Source organism: Terrapene carolina, unplaced genomic scaffold, assembly GCF_002925995.2.
Source record: "Terrapene carolina triunguis isolate 2854851 unplaced genomic scaffold, T_m_triunguis-2.0 Scaffold58, whole genome shotgun sequence".
Classification (NCBI taxonomy): Eukaryota; Metazoa; Chordata; order Testudines; family Emydidae; genus Terrapene; species Terrapene triunguis.
The window spans coordinates 13,511,852-13,519,204 of record NW_020664409.1 but is presented as its reverse complement, the minus strand read 5'-3'; the positions used below and the strand labels follow the sequence as shown (position 1 = coordinate 13,519,204).

General features: G+C 32.5%; 1 protein-coding gene across 1 annotated transcript in view; it reads left to right on the top strand.

Annotated features, from left to right (window-relative positions):
- ATP9B (ATPase phospholipid transporting 9B (putative)) overlaps positions 1–7,353 on the top strand; it is a 280,545-nt gene that overhangs the window by 176,055 nt on the left and 97,137 nt on the right. The window lies entirely within an intron of this gene.

Sequence of the window (7,353 nt, the reverse complement as noted above, 5' to 3'; positions counted from 1 at the left end):
AAATTTTTGATAGACAGGAGAGAAGGTGGTTTTAATAAAAGATGCCTACCTGCTGGAGTGACACGCTTCCCCAGTGGCCTACTTCCAAAGTGGGCATAAGGGGACTTCCTTTCCTGCAAACAATAGTCCGTCTGTAGTTTCTGGGCTTGTGTACTTTAGGAAGTGTGGAGGATGGGGGCACCTGAACCATAGTAGATGCACCAAAGTTAAGGTCTTCCTCTGCTCTTCCTAAGGAGCCTGCTGCACAGGGAACTTTTCACAAAGTTTCCAACACCAAACTTCTAGGGCTCCTTTTTTATTAATATTTTTTTTAAAGTAGTGTGTGGAAATTCTAATACAAAATTTCCCCCAAACGTTCTGGTAACCTTAACTCTGACCCACTAGATAGGCATACAAACTTTCAAATATGTGTGTCGTTAATATAGGTGGTGAGGAGTTCTCAATCTAGGAGTCGTAACTCCTGGGGGGAAAGGCTTGCTACCACCTCCCTTTCTTTTTGAGGTTGGGGGGATCCTGAAACTTTTTTCTAATGTATGTGATTTTTAAAAAAGATCAATTTCATTTTAAAGACTTTTTTGAAAGAACTATTAGCCTCTTATAGGTTTTATGAATTGACCTCATTGAATAACCCATGCATTTAACTTTCTACATATAAAGATAGAAGTTACTTGCAAAGCCTGAAACTGAAAACAAATATTTGATGCAACACTTTGAGCTCAGGAGTAAATTCAGAATAACTCTGTTGTCTTCCAGAAAGTTACCTCAGATTTATACTAGCAACTAGTGTAATGGCTTGGAATATGCTGGGAGAGTATAGGCTACATAGTTACTTGTGTGTGTTGTATAATATTTGTGTTGTCTAATATTTAAATGAAAAATAAGCTAGCTAATATTTCTATTAAACCGAGTGAGCTCACATAGAATATTGTTTTTCTTCAAAGGAATTAATATCAGTTATTTAGCTGCTATGTTGATTTTATTCATTCAGGTATTCTAAACTCTGTTCTAACAATTTACACTTTGGGCCTGATTTTCATAATTCTAGTTTCACACCTATATAATTCCATTGACTTGTGTAATATCATCAGGCCTCTTAAGTGTGTCCCTGACTTACTTAACCCATTGTATTTGGAAAAAAGTAATCTTTTCTGAATATGCTTTAACATACTTGCTCCTTGCTCTTACTTTTAAGAGAACTGATTAAGTATATGATGGTACATGTGTATGATGAATTTAAAAAAAGTTTTGAATAATTGAACAGTGTGAAAATGAAGCTCAAGAGGAAGTTAATAATATGTATAAAATATCTGTGTAAATATAAAGTTATCAAAAAACCCAAACCTTGGCCCAAAATTTTGCAATTTAGATTTCCAAAGTTAGGCATGTAAATGTGTATTTACAAATCTAGATAAGTGGCCTGATTTTCAGAGGTTTTGAGTATCCTCAATGCCCATTGGGTTTAATGGGAAACTCTGAAAATCAGACCATTTTTATTTAAGTGCCTAACTTTACACAATTAAGTTTGAAAATGTGGAGCTTATTTAATTAGATTAAATTGAAAAATGAATGTTTGACCCTGTGATTACATTAAATTATACTGAATGTTGTGGTTTCCAATGTCACTAGATGGCTCAGGTGATTGAAGTAATTGTTCAAAATTGATGGCTGGTCTTGTGAAAACCATTTAAAATTGATAGCTTACAATCAAGGATAGCATGTTAAGAAAGCAAAAGACCTGTATAGACATAAAAGTTTTAGAAACCATTAATCTTTTCAGTATGCTCTGTGTACGTGTTTATCAATTGTTCTTGTGTGTAACAGCTACATTACATTAAAGTAGTTAAAGAATGTTGGGTACCAATGCACAGCACCTGCTCACTAGTGCCTTGAAGAGTTTTTGTTTGTTTCAGTGTAAAAGTGTGGCGATTAAGTTGTAACTTTAACTTTTTTTAGAAGAAAGTGTAAGCACAGAAATGTAATGAAGCTTCAATGCACAGTGTAAATTACATTAAAATAGAGTTCCTCTGAGTAGTGTTTCAAATATAAAAGTAAAATAAAAATACTGTCCATTGATCTAGCAGCATTGTAGTAGAACTATATGCCTCTGAGTATTCCAGTAAAGAAACAGAGCTGTTTAACTTGTACTGTATTACCTAATGAGGACTTTCTAAAAGATAGCAGATAGCATCAATCTTGAGCACCCTCTGCTGACCAAACTGTGATATGGCAACCCTTTAGGAAATTGCTTGCTTACCTTTTAAGCTTTGAGGCAGACATTGTACTGTGGCAAAATATTGAAATGCATTACTAATGTTAAAAATGTTACTAATCATGCAACCAAAGTCATCAACCACCAAAGCTTGATTTCTTAAAGTGATAATTGTAGATTCAGGAATGTCTTGGGATAAAGCGGATACTTTTTTTTTTTTTCAAGCTGGGTAGAGTAGTAGAAATAATGGGAAAACGAATAAAATTAAGATTAATAATCCATTGTATGATAAGCATGAGTTACCTTTCTTTTGGTTAAATTCACCTTGGTTTGTTTTTGCTTTGTGAAAGCTACAGTTTACTTGAACATAGAGTAAGCAGTACTCTGTTAGGATAAAGCATATCACATACTTGAAAGAGAAGGAATAATTTTTAAAAAGTCATTGAAACTATGGCTGGTATTTTTAAACTTGGGTGCCTTTGTTTAGGCACCTAAATCCCTTATGTAGGCATCTAAATAAAAGACACAGGGAGCTTCTATTGTGGTCAATATGACTAGTGAATGTTGAGCATCTCTGAAATTCAGGCCACTTGTATTTAAATTATTTAGATGCCTGACTTTAAGAATATATGACAACAAGAAATCGGTTATGTTAATTTGAGGTAGGTAGAGAGGGGATGAAATGTGTAACCTTGTATTTTCGATTCCTGAGCAAAATTATAAATATTACCTGTTACCAAACTAGAAATAGATTTTTGAAAGAGATGGTTGTATTATTAGTTAGTTCAAACATAGGTATCATGCAAATTACAAAAATAGCTCATTAACATAAAAGAAAATAACCAGAAATTGACAACTACTGAGTGGCCTAATTCTTAAAATGTATTGATTGTCCTTTGTGGAACAAACATGTCTGTTTTTAGGAATCTGTCATTAACCTATCTTGTTCTGTATAGCTATAGAAAAATTAATCATGCAAAACATTTCGTAACAAAATAAAGGCATGTAGTTCACTAGATTTTCTAGTAGATAACACGTATAATATTTTAAGGCACTATTACAAATCTCCATATCTGTTTAACGTGCCTATTAAATTCAGGTTTTTAAGCACATGATTTACTATTCAAAATAGCACAAAGCAGTTCAGCATATTTCCAGATAATAGCTGGCACTATGAAATTATTGTGTGAAAGACAATGTAAAGGACACACACGTTTTTGTAAGAGAATTCACACAAAATACACTTGAGGATCCATATTGGTGTTTTCTGGAACTTTTGTTATAAACATATACTCGAGTAGAATTTATTATTATTATTATTATTTATTATAAAGGCTAGTACAGTGTTCACCAATTTTTATGTAGTTTGCCAATGAAGACAAAAAGACAAATGATCCTAAAACTACAGGACTTGTAATAACTTTGGCAACACTTTGGAAATGTTCCCCTGCCTTGTCATTGCTCCCCCAAATGATTAAACAAAGGACTGTGATTTAAAAACTGACAAAACAGAGACAGTGGCTGATAGAAACTTTCTTCAATAAATGATCATTTTAGGTATTTCAAATGTTTCATTTTTCTGTTTTTTTTTTTTTTTTTTAATGTGCGTGTTTTCTCTTGATTTTGTACGTACTCATTAAAAGGATAAAGAAGGTATTGGTGCAGAACACAGCATATTATGCACACCATTTCACGCTGTTTGGTATTAATTGGGCACAATAAGATGAGTTAAGGGAAAATGTGTAAATTTAAGTTCCTTTCTTCTTGTTGGCTTGAGTCAATCTTAAATTTAGATTTTTTTTTCTTTAATCGGTTACCCAGTGTGTCCCCTTGTTTAACAAAGAAGTGCACAATATGAGAACTGAATCACAGGAGTTCTTTTGAAGTTATTACAGTTAATAACAAAAGTACATTTTATAGACTTTGAAATCTGAATTTGTAAATACAGGTTTAATAACAAATATTAAAATTTCAAATGGGATTGCAACATTCTGGTTTGTCATTTTATTTAGGGAGCCTTTCAAGCATAAGTTATTGAACCAATACATTCTAATGGTTAAAAAAAACCAACACCTTTTTATTTAACAGATGACTAGTATGATAAACTAGAGTGCTTCAGATATGTGTGTCTGACGTGCACTATGAACATAAAATACGTGTATGTGTTTGTGTTTGTGAGAGAGAGAATGAATAACTGTATACCAGCTATTTTCTAAATGAGAAACTTGTTTCTGTTTAACCAAGAATGTAAAGAAAGGGGCTGAGAAATGTGGATTAGGAAAATTGTGTATGAACAAGCGTACAATGAAGTGTCTGAAATTACTACATTTTTATTTATCTGCCTTTCTTGGTATTCCTGCTACTTCAAAGTAGAGATGTAATTACTTCTAAGTTTGTAAAGAAAGAAAAATATCAATAGATATTTCTTGAATGAAACTTAGTGTTCAGTTCAGAGTCTGTTTTAGTAGTCAGGACATTTTCAGCTATTGAAATGCAAATGAGGGCCAAATCTGTTCCTACTATACATAACATGCAACTCATTGCAGTCAATATGATGTTAGTCCAGAATCTGACTGATGACTGCAATATAATTACTTTTGAAATAAACTTTATAGAAGGACATATCTCAAAAATGTGCTGTTTGGAAAAAAAAGTTTTATAGGTGAGGAACTATACAGGATCCTTTTGTGTATTTAGGCACATTGGAAGAATTATTCTGTAAGTAGTGTAACAGCTGTGAAAAATGTTTTCATAAGATTAAACCTTACAGGACTGTTATGTCAAACAGCTTTGTTTTTTGTTTTGTTTAATCAAAGTTTTTGTCACTTTTAACCTTTCTCACAAAAATTGAAATAAGTTGACTTTGTTGATGCAGTAGTATGACTTGGGCCTTCTTGCTTTCTGATGTACCATTATAAAGTTACATTGTGAAGATTAGACCCTTTACTCCTTCATTGACTCAAACATAAATAAAATAAAAAACTAGACTGATGGATTGGGGGGTTGTTTTGTTTTGTTTAAGCAGGAGAATATCATATTTATCCTTTTTTGTTGGTATAAGCCATTATTTTACTGAGAACCATTAGCTATTTAAAACTTGGTACATAAATTAAAGAGGAGCTAAATGGATTTGTGATTGTTGCCATTAGTAGCATTTTAGATTATACAAGCAATTATTGTGTTCATTATCCTAGAGCAGCCCCTTTGCAAAACTATTGTGTCTGTCTTAGACATTATGTACAAATTTTCCCTAGGAGATTAAAATTTCCAGTGGCGTATTTAATTTTGTTATCACAGTTATTTCAAACAGGACAAATATTAAGACAAGCAGAAGAAATTTGTTTTACAAATATAGGAAATTGTAATAAATGTTGAAAATTACTCAGTATACTTAATTTACCTTTCTCTTATTTAGCCATAATTACTTATTCTGGTTATGAATATTTTAGGGGCAGAACAGGTTCTTATGACTATGAAAAGCTTTATTCTTTCATTGGTAGTTTGTTAGAAGTCTCTCGATAAAAGCACAATTGATGAGGTATATATTGAAATATGATCTTCCCTAATTCACCTACACTACAGTATATTTAACACGAAATTGGTTAATTATTTTTTCTTCAAAATGTGAGACCTGAATAAAATAGAGAATAGTTTGATTGCAGAAATTACTGTACAGCAACATTATAGTATAAAACTGTTTACATTAGTGTGTTTTATATATATGTAATTCCAAGAGAGAATTTTTGAGAAATGCAGTATGCAGTTTAAAGAATTCATTTTTTCCCCATATATATCCTCCTCTTTTGAATGGGCATCACATGTAAAGTTGATTTCACTGTGGATAGCAAATAGAAATGTTAAGATTGTCTAATGACACTAATGTAATGTGCAGACTAGTGGGGACGGGAGAAGTTGTATAACAATGTATAACAATTAATCACTATACCTGAAAAGACTTTTTTTTACTGTGTACTTGAAAAAAATATTTTACCTCAAAGTTTTCTTCTTGCTTTAAACACTGTTCCAACAACATTGTAGTTGGATTTCAAACTCTTATGTTCACATCTGTCTTCATCAATTAGAAAGGTATTAATGCTTTGAATTAGCTACATATCAATGTGCAGTGGACTACATTTAATGTTTCTGTCCTATGAGTGGCATTTTTTCAAAAGAAACTTTGTATTCATTTCTGTTAGTTTTTGTCTTGGCTTTTACAGTCTTTCACTGCTATGATGCAGGAAAAAAAGTGAGGTAGTGGTTATGCATATTGCAAGACAGTGATTCTTTATTTTATTACAAAAAAAGACCAACTCTAGAAGGCCAGATTAAATCATTCCTTTCACTTTTTAATGGGATTTGGATGAATAGAGTAAAATATGCACTTTGCATTCATTGATAGCATCTTTAGGTTGAGGTAATTGAGTCTTTTTTCCCTGACTGAATGAATAATGACTTCATCTGATCCTCAGCGAGGCCTGAAACTTAGACCGCCTTTGTCAACGCAAAAAGATCTGGGCTTTGAAACATGCTCTACTTCCCTGGCTTAATTTTTCTTCATTTTAATCCAAAAACCTATTTTTCTCAATAATTCAAGCATAAACTATGTAGTAGTTGAAGCAGCGGAAATTGCAAGATATTTGTCCTCGTTGTGCTGCTTTTTAAATGCAGCTGATAAATCAGCCGCTGTGGTCTTCAGCTGCCTAGTTCTCAAGGGAAGGGACAGCCCATGCTCAGGCAAGAATGCTGGAATTTTTCAGAACTATTTAAAAATAGTTTCTTTACAGATTGTTTATCTAAGAAAGTGTTATGTTTTACTGTCCTTGCTGGCAGGGTCTAAAGATCAAAGGGCCTCTGCGATGGGGTTTAGGCATGTCTTGCTGACATAATTTTCCCACATATTTTACTGACTAAAAGATGATCCAAATAAGTGGGTCTCAAATAGTTAGCATGTAATATACATTATTGGAATAGTGGGAATCTTAGTTACACAGTTTTAAAAATATCTTTTCATTAGAAACATAGTAGCTGATGGGAGATCTACTGGCATGACACATTATTTAGGATAATGCTTATCAGAGAGATTGAATATATTTTCTTTTTTACTTATGGAAAGCCTGGGTTCTATTTTGCCATTTTAAATCACA